At 44.1% G+C, this 17,185-nt stretch overlaps 1 protein-coding gene across 2 annotated transcripts in view; it reads right to left on the minus strand.

Annotated features, from left to right (window-relative positions):
- PRKCH (protein kinase C eta) overlaps window positions 1-17,185 on the minus strand; it is a 347,816-nt gene that overhangs the window by 3,847 nt on the left and 326,784 nt on the right. The gene's annotated exons all lie outside the window — the stretch shown is intronic.

Consider the following 17,185-nt stretch of genomic DNA (forward strand, 5'->3'; position numbering starts at 1 on the left):
TGCTCCATAGACCAAAAACTAAAATGAACACTGCCACACAGCTAAGCAATGTGTGCATATAAAGTCTTTATATTTCCATCAGTTGGGAAACTTCCTTAGTGCTGGGCTCCTATCAAAATATGCTGGGCTAACTATTCACAATAGCAAAGACTTGGAATCAACCCAAATGCCCATTAGTGATAGACTGGATAAAGAAAATGTGGCACATATACACCATGGAATATTATGCAGCTGTAAAAAAGGATGAGTTCATGTTCTTTGCGGGAATATGGATGAAGCTGGAAACCATCATTCTTAGCAAACTAACACAGGGACAGAAAACCAAACACCATATGTTCTCACTCATAAATGGGAGCTGAACAATGAGAACACATGGACACAGGGAAGGGAACATCACACACTGGAGCCTGTTGAGGGGTGGGGGATTAGGGGAGGGATAGCATTAGGAGAAATACCTAACGTATATGATGGATTGATGGGTGCAGCAAACTACCATGGCACATGTATACCCATGTAACAAACCTGCATGTTCTGCACATGTACCCCAGAACTTAAAGTCTAATTTAAAAAAACATATGCTAGGTTAAATCCACTTTCACAAAAGAGCCAAGAAAGGTGTTCTGATCACTTCCTGAGCAAGGGCTAGTACAGGATAATTCACTTTTCATGGCCAGAGTGTGGGTCTCAGTTTCAAAGACACTTAAGCTGATGTAACTTCCCATATCAAAAGAAAACTGCCTTGGATACAAAGTTTTTTTTTTGTTGTTTGAAATTAAGTTATCTATAAGTAGACCTATGACAATCCCCAAACACTGTACCTCTTCCCAAATTTCATTTGTGAATAAGACAAAAGCGATATTGTGTTTATAGAAATTCTTTTGGAGCTGAATTTACAGAGAACAACTTGTTGAAGGTGAAGACATGGAAAGACGGTGTTTGGAGGTGGCCACCCTGCCATGCCAGGTGTCCAGATGTGTCAAGTTGATTCCAATGAAAATGAGAATGTTGAAGAAGGAGCCTGCAAAAGTTCCTAAGCGACCTGATGCGATTTTACCTTGCAAAATGCTTTCAAAAAAGCTTCAAAGGGCAGCTCATACATGAATATACTGAAAGGGTTTTAATCGCTTCTCCTCTCTCCTAGGAACCGGGATTAAAGGCCACAGGTGGTTCTGGGTTGGAGACAGGACCCAAAAGTAAAAGCAGCATTCAGAGCTGTACTGGACCAATCAGAGCAGCTGCCACTGAGGCACTTACCGTGGCTGCTGGGGATTTAGGAGATATGTATTTTATAAGTAACTCAGTTCTGTAAGAGCTAGGAGTTCGCACTGCTTGGACTCTCACCGAGTAAGCCTGTGCAATGCCAGCAGGAAGCGGGGAAATGCTTACAGAAAAGAAATGAGGAGATTCTCACCTTAGGAAAGTCAATGGGATACCATTCCTGATGGAAGAGCAGTTGCTATTCTAAGAGCTGATTAACAAAAAAAAAACAATACCCAAAAAACTCAGGAGACAAGGACAGCACAACACAGGCAGATGGCTTGTGGGAATTTCCCAGGCCTGCCAATGATGTGAGCAGAGGACATCCTGTGAATGGGTGGGTACAGCTTGTTCTTCTGGGCAAGACGAACAGTGCAGGACTCTATATGCCAGAGTGGCTGAAGCCCCAGTGTCTAAGAGGCTTGCCCATTTCTCCCTGCCCCTGGCACTGAATGCAAGCTTCCATGGGGGCACCGTGGAAGAGGCCTTGCCTGAGGACAAGCAGACCAGGCACGGCTGTCTCTCCTCTAAAAACGGCCCCCTTGGAGTTGGACAGGCAGAATAATCCTTTCAATAGCTTGATACTTAGCCTCTTGGGGTTATGCTAGATCCTTTTGAATAACCAAGAAGTTTCGTTTTTATTTTTAATACCTTGGCCTGAGCCCTTCAGATGCAGCCATCTTTGACTTACAAAACAAAACAAAACAAAAAAAATACCAAACTTTGATTCAATTTACAAAGGTTTTTAGTGTGTCTACTATATGTGAGGCAGCACACACTAGGGGTTTTGTGAGGAATTTGCAGATGATAAAGTCAGTGTCTCTCCACCCAGGAGCTGATCAAGGAATGGGGAAGAATCAAGCAAACTTCATAATACACAGCTGGATGAAATGACAAGAGACTTAGACCAAGTGCTGTGAAAGCCTGGAAGAGGGACGGGCAAATAACACTGGGGCTGGTGGTGGGAAGGCCGGTGACAGCCTCATGGAAGAGGTGGCATTTGACTAGAGGTAGGACAAATAGAATTAACATAGTAGTCACGAAGGAAGAAAATGTGCCTGAAGACACAGCTGGCACAAACGCAGAGGACTACAAGTGCCTGGCACAGCCGGCATGCCGCGATGGCTGAGGACCCGTGGGAGCGGCTGGTGGGATCCCTCAGAGGCGACTGATGACAGCTACAAGGAATTGAGGGGAAGACTCTAGCCACAGTGTGATGAATACATCTTCAATGGAGAGGCAGCACCTGTGAACAGTTAGGGGCTGAGACAATAGCTGAGAACACATGACAAGTTCAGCAACTAGGAGAGTTTCTAGCTGATCAGAAGGAAGAGTTGGAAGCACGCTCTAGAGGGTCGTGGATGAATGAACACAAGCCACCAACCATCTGGAACAGAAGGGAATGAGCAGAGTTCAAGGTCCCAGGGTCCTCCCTGGCTGCCTGATGGGGCAGTGGTATTGAGTCACAGAAACAGGGAGCAAAAGAGGAGCAACAGATGATTCTTTGTGGTATCAGTGTTAACAGCGGTGTCAGTAGTAGTGGTAGTTTAGTTGGTGGAGCAAAGACAAAACCAGCTCACAGTCTGCCAAATCTGGGAAGCTGATGGGCTCGGCTGTGCTCTGGAGGTGTGTGGGCACCCATGTGCAGATGGATTCTAGGGTAAATCTGGGGTGCAGGCCAGGACTGGCCATCTAACACTCAGAGACATTGACGTTTGAGCGACTGCTGAAGCTGGGAGGGTAGGTTAGATTGTGGAAAGGGACAGGGACAGACTATAACTGAGACCAGCCCTAGGCCTCAGACCCATTTTATTTGGTCTACATGGTGTGTTCTGAAATAATTTTAATTACTTCTCAAACATTTAAACACTAGGAAATGTCACATCACATAAAAAGTCAGGTTTTCCAACTTGTCGTGGAACATGAGATATTCAGGAACACTGGGCCTGCACTCCTCTTTCCTAGAAATGGCCTGGAGTTGAGCAGGGGCTGCTACTTTCCATGGGGCGTCAGATCCCCAGTTGGCCACATGCCCCACCACTCCCTATTGCCTCCCACCTGGCTGGCATCACTCACCAACTTTCATGGCTCCTGACCCCTGGCATCGTGAAAAGCAGCCAGGATGGCAGCTGGAGGAGCTCAAGAAGAGGCCAGATGATGAATCCCATAACACGGAAACCAGAACTCGGAGGAGGAGGGTCTGGGGTGGTGCTAACAGGGTAGATTTGTTTGTTGTGGCAGTGGGTGGGTGGCCGTGCTACCATTACCCGCCTCCAGTGATGTGGAGATGAGGAGTTAAGGGAACACTTAACATTAGTCCCAGGCCTGAAATCTTTCACAGTTCACATCGGTGCAGGTATGCAGTTGGAGGTGAGTAGCTTGCCATCCTCAGGCTTTGCAGGGGACTCTCCCTAAACACTCTGTTCCCACTGCTGTGAATGGTGACAGCACAATCTTTTTGCAGAAAACTTCCATTACTTGCTTATGTCCCCAAGGGGACCCAAATGGCAGTAAGTTAACAACTGTGCTGCTCAGAGCCATCACTTCCATCCACATCTAAGGTCACACTGAAAACTTGCCTCACCTCAGCTGACCTTCTCCCTGACTGAGGTCCAAGAGGGAAAGTCGGCCAAAGAGGAAAATAATGTGACTTCATGAAATATTCTGCACACATTTACTAAAGGAAGCAGAATGTTTTCTAGGGCCAAGAAAAGCACTTTACAAGCTGCAGAGAGTGAGTGAGGGGAGCAGGGTGGAAAATCTGGATTCTACCCCAAATGTAAGTCTCAAAAGTGACTGGAGAGCAGGGGAAAGAGAAGGGTCAAGAACTCGGAGGCTGGGCGTGGTGGCTCAAGCCTGTAATCCCAGCACTTTGGGAGGCCGAGGCGGGTGGATCACGAGGTCAAGAGATCGAGACCATCCTGGTCAACATGGTGAAACCCCGTCTCTACTAAAAATACAAAAAATTAGCTGGGCATGGTGGTGTGCGCCTATAATCCCAGCTACTCAGGAGGCTGAGGCAGGAGAATTGCCTGAACCCAGGAGGCGGAGGTTGCGGTGAGCCGAGATCGCGCCATTGCACTCCAGCCTGGGTAACAAGAGCGAAACTCCGTCTCAAAAAAAAAAAAAAAAAAAAAAAAGAACTCGGGGATTCACTTTGTGTCCCCCTCCTGCTGAGGTCCTCATTCAGTGGAACTGAACTAGAGGATACTCAAGGAATCAGAGGCACACCTGGCCCTGAAAATGAGACACTTAACAGTTTTCTTTCCCAGACTTCAGAGGAGGTGTGACTGCAGGGGAAAGCAAGCAGGCATGTTCCCTCCTGAGGGTAGCTCTAAGGGGACGCGTAAGGGATTTGGACCAGGTTTATAGAGGAATGTCCGGGAGGCCTTCTGCAAGCCAGGGAAGGCTGAAAGAACTAGTATCTTCTCTGACATGGAGGACTAGTCAGGCTCTGGAGCATGACTACCTGTGTTTGCATAATTCTTCCACCACTGAGTTGCTGTGTGACCTTGGACAGATTTCTTAACTTCTCTGGGCCTTAGATTTCTCAACTCTAAAATGAAGATTTTCCTATATTTCACAAAGTTATGATGAGTCAATGAGAGAATCAACATAAAGTGCCTGGCACAAAGAAAGCTCTCAAGAAATGATAGTATTAGTGAGTATCTTGTTGCTCTCCTAGGCTGGGCACAGGACTCTCCCTAAACACTCTGTTCCCACTGCTGTCAACAGTGACAGCATCATTCTTTTGTAGAAAACTGCCTTCATTTGCTTATGTCCCTAATGGGACCCACACTTGTAGGTCCATCCTGCTCTACTTAAAGGCAAGGGCACAGATAGAAAGCTGCTGAGAGACTAAACTCTGAGGTCAGCCTTGACCCTGAGGCTCATCTGGCTCTCCCTGTTCCTCTATAGCCAGGAAAGAGAGAACAAGATCTCTTCCTGCCTTCACTTTCCTAGGCTCCAGCAGTGCAGTGGGAGGAACGGTCTTTGGAAAACAATTTTTCTATTTCTTGATTTTTTTTGAGACAGGAACTTGCTACGTTGTTCAGGCTGGTCTCAAACTCTTAAGCTCAAGTAATCCTCTTCCGTCCCAAGTAGCTGGGATTATAGGCACATGCTAGCAAACCCTGTTTGGAAAAGTTCTTTTTTTTTGACAGCAAACCTTTTCTAAGACAACCTTAAAATGAGAATACAAAAAATAGGAGTGCAATGGTGCACAATCTCGATTCACTGCAACCTCCCCCTCCCGGGTTCAAGTGATTCTCCTGCCTCAGCCTCCCGAGTAGCTGGGATTACAGGTGTGTGCCACCACGCCCAGCTAATTTTTGTATTTTTAGTAGACACAGGGTTTCACCATGTTGGCCAGGATGATTTTGAACTCCTGACCTCAAGTGATCTGCCCGCCTCAGCTTCCCAAAGTGCTGGGATTACAGGTGTGTGAGCCACTAGGCCTACAAACAATAGGTTTTAACATGTAATTGTAGCTACATTAACAACAGAACAGACATACTAAATGCAGCAAGAAGGGTGCAGTGGAGGGATGTCTTTGCAAATCTGGTGTCAGGTACAGTGCTTATCACATTTTGTGCTACACATGAGGCAGCTTCAATTTTGAGTTGTTGGATGTTCCAGATTACGGAGTTTAAACTAACCCTGTGTCATAACGAGTCTTGAGATAACTGGGCCCAAACGTACTTTGAAATTCACTAAAATGTAAATAATGGCTACAAGTATTTTTTCTTCTTTCAAAATCTGTTTGATTTCATAGGAAGAGAACAAGTTATATAAATAAAGTAATTAGTCTAATAAGATTTTCTTCCAGGAGCCAGAGAATACTGTCTTTTCTACCTAATGGTTGGATTTGGCTGTTGGGCAAACAAAATGACCTTCTACTTTCATTCAATTTCAGACCTTAAAGGGCAGAGACAGAGTTAGCAGCTAATGCTGGCAAGTTAGAAGGGAAGAAAACCATGCCACAGAACCTTCCTGCCAATATTCCAGAGCGATGTTCCTAAATGGGGAGAAGGCATTTTATGGCTCTAAAGAGAGTCCTGGGGAGAAAGAGCAGAGAAAAAGCACAGGACACAGAACAGAGTATGGTTCACAGCCATGACACCCAACCTTGCCATAGGCATAGAGCCTAATGGCCGCCTGGGGCTGATGAGAAGCACGCCATGCATGCGTGTTGCAGGCACATGTCCATATGAAGGATGCTGCTGGCGCATGCAGACTCCGATCCAGTTATGAAGACCAATCTTCTCCTTTCATACCCCTCCTGCCAGCTGTTGGGGAGACACCCCGGGCTAGCAGAACCCTCCAGCTCCAAGCAGTGGTCATGCAGGGATGCGGCTGCACAGTATGGGAGAGACACCAGGCTTGGACCTGGCACTGATAGGAGAAGGCAGAGCAGACATTTAAACGTAAGATGGGGCTGATGACAGTCCACTGGGAGTGGAAGTGGGATGGGGCTTGGAAGGGTGAAAAGGACAGACAATAGATTTCCAGAATCACTCTGGGGAAACAAACTGTAATCTTCCCAAGTCCAGGTTCTTATACAGAATGGTGCTGCTATGGAACACTGGACAAGCCAAGAGAAGGTGAGGTGCTCTAGCCCGCTCAGATTGGATCTGGATACAATGTGTTGGGCAGGGCTGGAACTAGCAACGTGCACACCAGTTTGAGAAGGTGGCAGCTGCAGGAGTACAGAGAGTAGAGAATGATACAGTTTCATACAAGTCACAGCTTAACAGGTGGTAGGCATTACTACTGTTTATGTATGCTGCATACTCTTTTGTTGCACTAGGTATTAAGTGTTCCAAATTCATTGTATATAATCCTCACGGCAACTGTGGTTATTATTTCCATTTTAAAGATTAGGAAACTGAGAAGCAGACCCATCTGTCACCTGCCACACAGTTTGGGAGTGCTAGAGTCAGGATTTGAACTCAGGTCTCTGCTCTCAGTCACGAGGCTAGATCTCCTCTTGAGGCCACCAATCTTCTTATTTGGATTCTGGGTTAAGATACTTGGACTGACAGGTGAGGAGATCACACTACACAGTTGGCTTTATTTTCTCCTATTAAACGATACTCAGGACTTCACCTGATGAGAATTCACAGCACTCTGTGTGTTTCCTTATGTTGTACTTCCTTGCTGGCTCATGTGACATTCTTTTTCTTCTGATTATATGGAGGCAGAAGGGCTGAGAAGTACACACAGTGCAGGTGCTAAGAGAAGGGAGAGAAAAGTCACAGGCCTGGAAAAAACCTGAGGCATTCTTCAGCCTGACCACCTGGTTTTATTTCAAACTACTGAGCGTCTTTATGCTGGAGAAGAAAAGACAGAAGGAAACTTAATATTTTCAAATACTCGAAGATTTGTCAGCCAGAAGAGGGATTAGACGAGAAATAAGTTCAGGGAGAAGTAAGTTCAGGGAGTGGAAGTTAAAGGAAACATATTTAAGTATATTATAAGAAAAATGAGAACACATAATATAGTTGTAATACTCAATACGATTAAGTGATGAGAGGGCTTCCTGGCAGGAACAGGAGTGTGTCACTAAAAACACCTGCAGCAGAGCTGGACTGGCTTGTCCAGCATCAGGTGGGTGGACACACCAGCAGCCTCCACAGTCTGTGCCTATGTCAAGGGACTCTTTTCTTTCTTCTCTTTTTGCATTTATTACTAAAAACTCTGGGAGGAAAAAAAAAAGCTGGCATTTTGAAGACTGTGCTTCTTTCAGCTACGGATGCTCTGTTTTCCTTGAGTCTGAGATGGGCTTTTCTTTAGAAAAAAATAAAGTGAAATAAACTTGCTCTAGCTGATCTCCCTGAGCCAGTGATGGAGGAAGTGGGCATGTGGGTGTATTTGAGAAGGCCGGTGGGTCGGTGCCTTATCTGGCAGGTTATAACCGACCAGTATCAGAATATTCTGTAAGATATCTCCAGAGACACACTACACAGTGTACCTTATTTTCTCCTAATGAAACTCATGATGGTAAATGCCCTGTACCATTCCTGTAGCGGGACAGGGACAGTGCTCAAATCCGTGGTGGGTTTGCTGGCTGTGTTTTTCATACTGTCTGTGACTGGAATTCGGCAGCCTTTCATGAGCACATACTCAATTCCTTTCCAAGGCTCCCAACACCCGCCTTTCCTGTGTTTTATGATCACTATTGCTTCCCTGTGTCTTCACGCAGCTCATGGGACACTGTTGGATAAACGTAGGTAAAGGTTAGAGGCGAGTCTCAGGGATGGAAACCCAAGGGCATGCAGCTGCGCCAATGCCTGTTGCTAGACAACATGCCTTTATTCCTGACAAACCAGTCCCAAGCAGCTCTGACCGACGGGGCGGACTTCACTGCTCTCCAATGACTTCCCAGGGTTAAGAAAAAGCTGCTGCTACTCTACATGCCCAAGCTATACTAACTATTTTTTCCAGGCATGATTTCCCAACTGTAGCTACTGAAGACGAGTGAGCGCTAAATAAAGATTCTTCGGGCCGGGCGCTGTGGCTCACGCCTGTAAGCCCAGCACTTTGGGAGGCCGAGGCGGGTGGATCACGAGGTCAAGAGATCGAGACCATCCCGGTCAACATGGTGAAACCCCGTCTCTACTAAAAATACAAAAAATTAGCTGGGCATGGTGGCGCGTGCCTGTAATCCCAGCTACTCGGGAGGCTGAGGCAGGAGAATTGCCTGAGCCCAGGAGGCGGAGGTTGCGGTGAGCCGAGATCGCGCCATTGCACTCCAGCCTGGGTAACAAGAGTGAAACTCCGTCTCAAAAAAAAAAAAAAAAAAAAAAAAAAAAAAAAGATTCTTCAGTGGGGACTATACAGTGTCCTTTATTCTCCTCTGATGAAACTGAGGCCAGTATCCGTTTTTTTTTTATTTATTTTTTATTTTATTTATTTTTTTTTTAGATGGAGTCTTCCTCTGTCACCAGGCTGGAGTGCAGTGGCATGATCTTGGCTCACGGCAACCTCTGCCTCCCGGGTTCAAATGATTCTCCTGCCTCAGCCTGCTGAGTAGCTGGGACTACAGGCGCGTGCAACCACACCCAGCTGATTTTTGTATTTTTAGTAGAGACAGGGTTTCACTGTGTTGGCCAGGACAGTCTCCATCTCTTGACCTCATGATCTGCCTGTCTCGGCCTCCCAAAGTGCTAGGATTGCAGGTGTGAGCCACGTCACCCAGCCACCCTTCTTTATCCTGGGTATGCATTATCTTTGACATCCAAACCAAATCTAATGATCAACGGCCCCAAATTATTGACCTTTGATAGTTGGTAAAGACAAAAAAACAAACAAACAAAAACCAACAGAGTCAACTACTTTTGTTTCCAGTTTTTCTAACTTGAAACAAAAAGCTTTTCTGACCCACAGACACTGGTTAACAAATCTCCACACAGGAAGTTTCCATGGCCATTTTACAAAAGCTTTGACATCTTTATCTTCCTGGCAGAGACGGACATAAATGAGACGTAGCATGAGTACTCTTAAAAAGTAAAGGAAAAAAAAAAAAACCCTTCACACTGCTATTTACAAATAAAATGTTAGGACCTCCAACCTTAGGAAACTTACAATCTAATGAGGGAAAAAGAAGAAGTAGAGAACAAGAACTTTAATAAAATTATATTATTTTAAAAGACCCAAATACAGAATCTCTGGGAAGGGCAGTGTTTTTCTGTTTCCTGCAGACACCAGCCTTGATCTGTGAGCAAATGGTTCATTTTCCGAAAGGTGTTAACCTCACTAGGGGTTTCTAAGAGGCCTGTGGGGCAGCTTCCTTTCCTCATGCAGGCATTCCAGTCTTGGCGACAGACTGCAGGTTGCATGTTAACCACTCCTCTTAATAAAGGATCTTTTGATTACTTTCTTTTGGATTTCCCCATAACAGTGTTTGAAAAATCAGTCCTAATGATCTGGGTTGGACCCTCTGTGTTACTCAGGTCCCATTTTGCCCTCCTCTTCCCCAGCCTTCTCCTGGCTGACCACCTTTGGTGGCTTCCTTGAGCATTCCAGCCTCTCCCAGGAGGGGAGTAGGGAAATGGAGAGGAAGACAGTCAATGCTCCTGGAATTCACTGCCTGGTGACACACATGGGACACACTCAGGGCTACAAGAGGGTCCCCGAATTCACTTTCGTTCTCCCTCCTTTGTGCCCAGAGGCAAGTAGGATTCCTGCAGACAATGCTTCGATGATGGAATCTGAGAGGCTGGATGACAGAGAAACCCACACGCATACACACTTTAATTTCTACGAAGCTTAGGAACAAAAGCACTTTATAATCTCCTTCTGATGCCAAGCTTACAGTACTTCCAGAGTCAACAAAGGTGACTCGGGAGAATGCACCCAGCTCCTTTCAGCACTGATTTACCCCAGCCACCTGTGTGAGCTCAAAGACAAGCCTGCTGACTTCACCTGAGTAGACCCTGAGCCACGTGATTTCTCGCTGGAGATGATTAGCAAAGGAGCACTAACCTCTGAGACAAGGCATCAGCTTCCTCAGCTCTGGATTTGCCTGGGACTTCCCCAAGCCTTTCTGAACCTAGACGAGGGCAAAACTTAGTGGAACCTCAGAAGCCCTAAGCAAACAATAGACAATAGACTTTCTTTTGTTTCACTGTTATCAGCATTTTGGGATAATTTAGTGCCAGCCTAAGATACCTGATGACATGGTGACACTAGAAAACAGGTAGTATATATTCCCAAACCAAATACAAAAAATAAAAATAAGAAATAACAGCTGGAATGCCTTTTATTTTTTTCTTTACACAAATGTGTGTGTTGTCCTAGGCCTTTTTTGTGTTAACTTCTGAGGATCCTGCCAGTCTGAATACTCCATTCTCTGCGAGTCGCAGGTGAGGCTGCTTTTAGGGCACATACATGTTAAGTATTGAACAGAAACATCAGAAGCAAAGATGAGAAAGCCAGAAACGGAAGCAAGAAAAACAGTCTTTCCAGTGTGCTTATTTGGGTGCACATAAAGTTACTGTTAGATGTGAGATTACTGGTTAATGATTTGGAAATTTCTTTTCAAGTAGAAATCCTGGGCTAAACACTGGTGTGCGTGCTCTACTCCTGCATCCACTGATTCTGAGTGCCATGGGAAATGTTCTCACAAGCAAGTCCTTTGTCTACTACCCACGTCTATGTGAAATGTTTGAACAGCTATACACAAAGAATTCACAAGCCCACAACCTTGGGGGTGTTGTGGGTGGAGAGGGCAGTGGTAAAGGTGATGACAGGGAGGGCCCCTGGGGACAGTAATGTTATATTAGGGGTCAGAAAATGCTGGAGCCTGCCTTGCCAATTGCATACTTTTAGAGGAATGCCGGACAGGACCCACCCTCCCCAACCCTGCATGTAGGCACTCGCTGACATCATGTTGGATGAAGCCTTGAGGTCTTTAGCATTTGTATCTCTGTGGTATGTAACGTAAACAGGTGTCTGAACAGTTTCCCCAGATACAGAATAATAATAATACCTTCCATTTAAAAAGGCCACAGGGAATTCAACAAGCTTTCTCTCTTAAAGGAAAAAAAAAAAAAAAGGCAGGCAAAATATCCAGTAGACACCAATTGTAGGAACAATTCGGAACATACAGTCCCAAAGAGAGATCATCAGAAAATCTTGATCTCAGGAAGCCATAGAAAGATGGCCCCCACACTAAGATACTAAAGAGAGGCATTGAGAAAGGCTGGCTTGGAGATCTCAGCTTTTACTGCCTCTCTGTGGGAAAGGGCAGATCCAGCCGGGTGAGAAAAGATCTCCCAGGGCACCAAGAAGGTAGCATGGGGCAAAGTCCAACAATGAGGGTTCTCTCCTTCCTGGGTCTCTTTTCTGTTAAAAATGCTTCTTTGGGGTACACTTTGTTACTACCCTGGGGGATGAAGGACACATCTTGAGAAGGCATAGAAACTCTTCAGTGGCACTCAAGAAATGAGTTGTGCTAAAACCACTGCTTAATTTTGTCTGTGGCAAAAAAATCATCAGGGTGACACAGACTCCCGGGCCAGGAACCTGAGACTGTCACTTGGATTTAAGAGATGTGGCCAGATCCACAGGCAAGAGCTTGTATGTGGCTCACATCATTTGCTCTTTCTGTATATTTGTGTTGTAAACTATTTCCCTTCATTTGTGAAGATGGAGATCACTTTTTCTATACAGGCTAGAAACGTTTCTTCATACACACATGCTGAGCTTGTTTGTATAAGGTATTCATTTATACAGTGGGTTTTAAAAACTTTTCCATTGTGGACATTTTAGACGACAGTAATACAGACCCTCATGTACTCATCACGCAGCCTTGATGGTTACTGACACACACCCAATCTTGTTTCATCTGTTCCTCCCCACAACTCCTGGATTATTTTGAAAGAAATCCCAGAAATCATTTCATCTGTAAATACTTCAGTCTATTGATCCACTCTTTATACAATAGCCAGGGTGATCTTTTACACATGAAGTAGTGATTGTATCACTCATGCTTGCTTGGAATTCTTCAAAGACTTACGCTGGCACTTTGGATAGTCCAGACTCCTGCGTGTGGCCAAGGACGTTCTTTGGGCTCTCACTGTTTCCTCAGCCTCCTCCCCTGCAGTTCCCCTCGCCCCACCCCTTTGCTTATTCCACTCCAGCCAGCCTGCCATTGAGCTACTCAAATGCACTGCTCCTTTCTGACTTTCAAGACTACTTTCTCTCCAGCCCTTACTAAATGTCATCTCTCCAGAAGGCCTCCTTTGGTGGCCCAGATCAGGTTAGATCTGCCTGCTAAACGCTTTCAAAGAACCTTGGATATTTACTTTTCTCATTAAATTGTAAATACATAGTTAATGTATAATTGCTCTTTAAAGTTTCTTTCTCCTTCCCCACCCCAATGGACTGTAAATTCCACAAGAGCAGGATCATGTTTTCATTGCTCATCACTGGATCCCTGGCACCTTGCACAGCATCTGAGCATTGTAGAACCCATGCCTGCTATGCATGTATGCACTGATATAAGCCTATTACATAAATAAACAGATCAATATCTATTTGGCCATTTATACCCCACCTACGTGTCTTTGGTCAAGATTTAAAAGCTCCTGGAAAAACAAGAATACAATTTCCTTAGGAATAAATGCCTACCATAGCCTTGTGTGAAATTAAGCACTTAATGATCTTGATGATATTGTTGAATTGTTCAAGGAGAAGATGAGGATAATGACACCTCTAAGTGTGTTGTGAAATTACTACTCAAAAGTTAGCAATACTAATCACTTATTCTTGCATTGTGCATTCCACTTGGAAAATGCTTTCATGTATATTGCCTTATTTGAAGTGGGTACTGTGGGTGTTATTATCACACCTTTACAGACTGAAAACCAGCGGCAGAAGTCAAATGAGGTCTGGGGTGTGTTCTTTCCATTCTAATATGTAAAGTCCCTTCAGCTCTCTGGACCTCAGTTTCCTATCTATAAACCAGAGATTTGGACAAAATATTTTTCAACTATTTCCAGCTCTGTGTTTATGCTTTTCATGGTCACAAAGCTCTATAAAATTAAGGGCAAAGACAAATAATTACAGTTCAAAACTTAGCACTTATGATTTCTCTACTGTTTTTAGAATGATGCAAAACACCATCCAATGGATTCAATTGTTCACAATAGGAACTCTTGAAGTCACCAAGCTCCCAGAATGCCTCATCTTAGGTGGTCATAAAATTCTGGAAGAAGGCGTCAAGTCAATATTGGTAAAGTCAATATTGGTAAAGTATACCTTGATCTGGCCCTGTGCAACCAAATGAATGCTTGTTCAGAGTGCATGTACCACATCTTATGTATCTGTTCATCTGTTGAGGGACACGTGGGTTGCTTCCACTCTTGAGCTATTGTAAGTAATGCTGCTATGAACATGGGTGTCCAATTATCTATTAGCGTTCCCACTTTCAATTCTTTTGGGCAAATTTCTTGAAGTAGAAGTGCTAGATCATATGGTAATTCTGTTTAATTTTTTGAAGAACCTCCCACCATACCATTATCCACACCATTTTCATCCTCATCAGCAGTGCACAAAGACCCCAATTGATTTATGTAACATGTCAAAAGGCCTTTGATGAGTCACAATTTCTCAGCGCCTCATGGTTTCCTCATCTAAAAAGTGAGGGGGTTGGAATGGACGATCTCTAAGTTTTCTTCCGGCAGTAAAATAATTATATCTGCCTAATTAAATTGAATTGTAATTACAGCCAGAAAGCAACCTGAGTGGTTTGTATAGCACACCTTGCTCTCTTGAACCCTCCTTCCTGATATGACAAAGTAATACTTTTTCAGAGATAAGGGCAGAGTCTAAAAAAAAATCATTTCATGCAAGCAGCTTGCGGCGGTAACAGTACAGGATACTTCCTGGGCACGCACCCTGTTCCAAACACTGCTTCAGGCACCCACACATTATCTCGTGCCAACCACACAGTAGACCTATAGGTTGGATACCCCACCTACTGAGGCATGCAAGAATTATGCCATTTGCCCAAGGAAATGGAGAGAAAACTGAGACATGCAAGAATTATGCCATTTGCCTAAGGTCACACAGCCTATAGTCAAGGAGCCAAGATCTGCCCCAAACAGCTCTGCTCTGGAGGCAGGTTCTTAACCAACACCATTCCGATGCCTTTCCCTCCTCACTGTTTCTCCTCAAGTCTTGAGTGCTCTGAACACTCTTTCTTCTCTTTGATCACATTTCTATTTAAATGTGTTAGTCCCCTGCAAAGCCTAGCTGAATGTTCTCATCTATACCACTTAAGCTTCTTGTTTTTAGGCCTAGAGAGTAAAATGTGCAAAAAAAAAAAAAAAAAAAAAAAAAAAATCCCCAGAAATCCTCTTAGTGAATTTTTTTAAGTAATTTTATCTGACAACATTCAAGTGTTTTTCAGAAAATTACATTGAAGGTATATGCCTTGAAGGAGGAAGAAACGGAATGCTTACTATGTGACCAGGAAGTTTACCTATGTTATTTCCACGTAATCCGAATAATCACCCTATGGTATGGATTTTACTACCTGTATTTTACAAGCAAGGACACTGAGATTCAGAGAGGCACAGAGGTTCACCAAGGTCACTCAACTGGAAGGTGACAGGGCTGGGAGGCAGGCCTGGCACTGTGAGCCCAGAGCCCCTGCTCCTTCCTATGTGGGAGACACCCAGAGAGAACATCGAGTGTCCTTCAGGAAAGTGAGTGCTAGACACATGGTATGTAACAATCGCGCTGCTGCCTCCATCCAGCAGAGCAGCTGGCATGAGAATGGAGCTGAAATAAAGAGAAGTGAAGGGACTCGTAGCTTCCCGAAAGTGAGCCTTCAAGGAGAAAGAACACCTCAGTGTCCACTGGATGCGAGTCTCCTTAGGCACCAGAGGCTGTTTCGTCTCGGAGGAGAGACCATGGAGGCGATTACTGGACAAAAATATGTGCTTGTTACAAAAAATATTCATATTTACATAAAAGAGATAGCTTGAAGTAATTGAGCTGATCTGGTTAAAAAGAAACAGTCTTAAAAATTCCATATGAATCTTAACCTTGCTAGTACTTGTCCTAGGTTCTAGGATAAAGGGATGATACCTGGTTTCAGATTTAGTTGGAAAGAACTCTCTCAAGAGGACTCTGAAACACTAGAATGAGGCTGAAGACTTCTAAAAATGTAAAGACAAAGAATAAGGAATGTCCAACTCGAATGGTGATGTGACCTCTTAAGAGTACTACTAGACCTGGATTCAAAAGGTATAGGGTATTTATCAGAGAAACACTGATCTGGATTGCTAATCCAGCACTTATATTAGAGAACATAAAAATTTCCTGAGGCATGAATTGACTTTTATTTCCTACTCTTCATGGTATCAAACCTAGTGACCTTTATACACCAATTCTGACCACAGGCATTTCTTTATGGCTTGAAATAGTATTTTCATTTCAAGCCATAAAGAATTACGAACTCTGGGGTCCTTCCTCTAAATATTAAAACTACTAAATAAGGTACAGTAATTGAATTAAATATGTGCAGCATGGAAAACCATTAGTATGATGAAGGCTGGCATGCTGTGGGAATCTCAAAACACCAGGTTCTGGGCGTGGAAGTAGGAAGGTGATCATGCAAAGTCCGCCTCCGTCTGCAGCACGGGTGAGGCTGTGTTATCGCAGTTTATGGTATCAAAACTGGCTGCAGCCAACCTAGGTGAGTACATTTCCCTTCAGGAAGTTAAGAAACTTCACAGCACAAATGCACGAAGACAAGTCCTTCTCTATGACTCTTTTTTTCCCATAAAATTATAAAAGCCCATAGTTATGATTTCCTCGGTCTAAAATTTCTAATATAACAAATGAGTTGTTCTTACAAAAAACATGTGAGATAGGAGATATCTGGTAGAATCCCAAAGTACTGTGCTTTTATTTCTGTGGGATTAGTGCTTTCTCAGTTTCAGGAGGGCGCTGGCACCTCAGCTTGAGAATCGAGTTACGAGTTATGATTCACTTTGGTAATGTTTGCCTCAGAAGGATTTCTGTGATTATTTCCCTTTTAGTATTGTGGAGAATTCTCAGGGACAGTCAAGCCTTCAGCCCAGTGCACAGTGACCCACATACAAAATGTCCTTGAAATGGCACTGATTATAGGACTAGAGGTTTCTAAAGACAAACAAGCCATTCAACAAGATAGCAAATATTTCTCGTATTTAGTTTTGTCTAAAATTACTGGAAGGGTGTAACTTAAAGATAGTAGTTCTTATGCCATAGATACTATCCAACAGAATACAGATTGTTCTGATTTCTCCCTCCTCGAAAAACTGATTATTTGTCTTTGTAAATCCTCTGCATATAGTAGGTGAAAATACATTATTTTGGAACTCAACTAATGTGGTTACAGAACTGACCCAAATTACATGTACTTTATTTT

The sequence above is a fragment of the Saimiri boliviensis genome, chromosome 2 (assembly GCF_048565385.1).
Source record: "Saimiri boliviensis isolate mSaiBol1 chromosome 2, mSaiBol1.pri, whole genome shotgun sequence".
Classification (NCBI taxonomy): Eukaryota; Metazoa; Chordata; class Mammalia; order Primates; family Cebidae; genus Saimiri; species Saimiri boliviensis.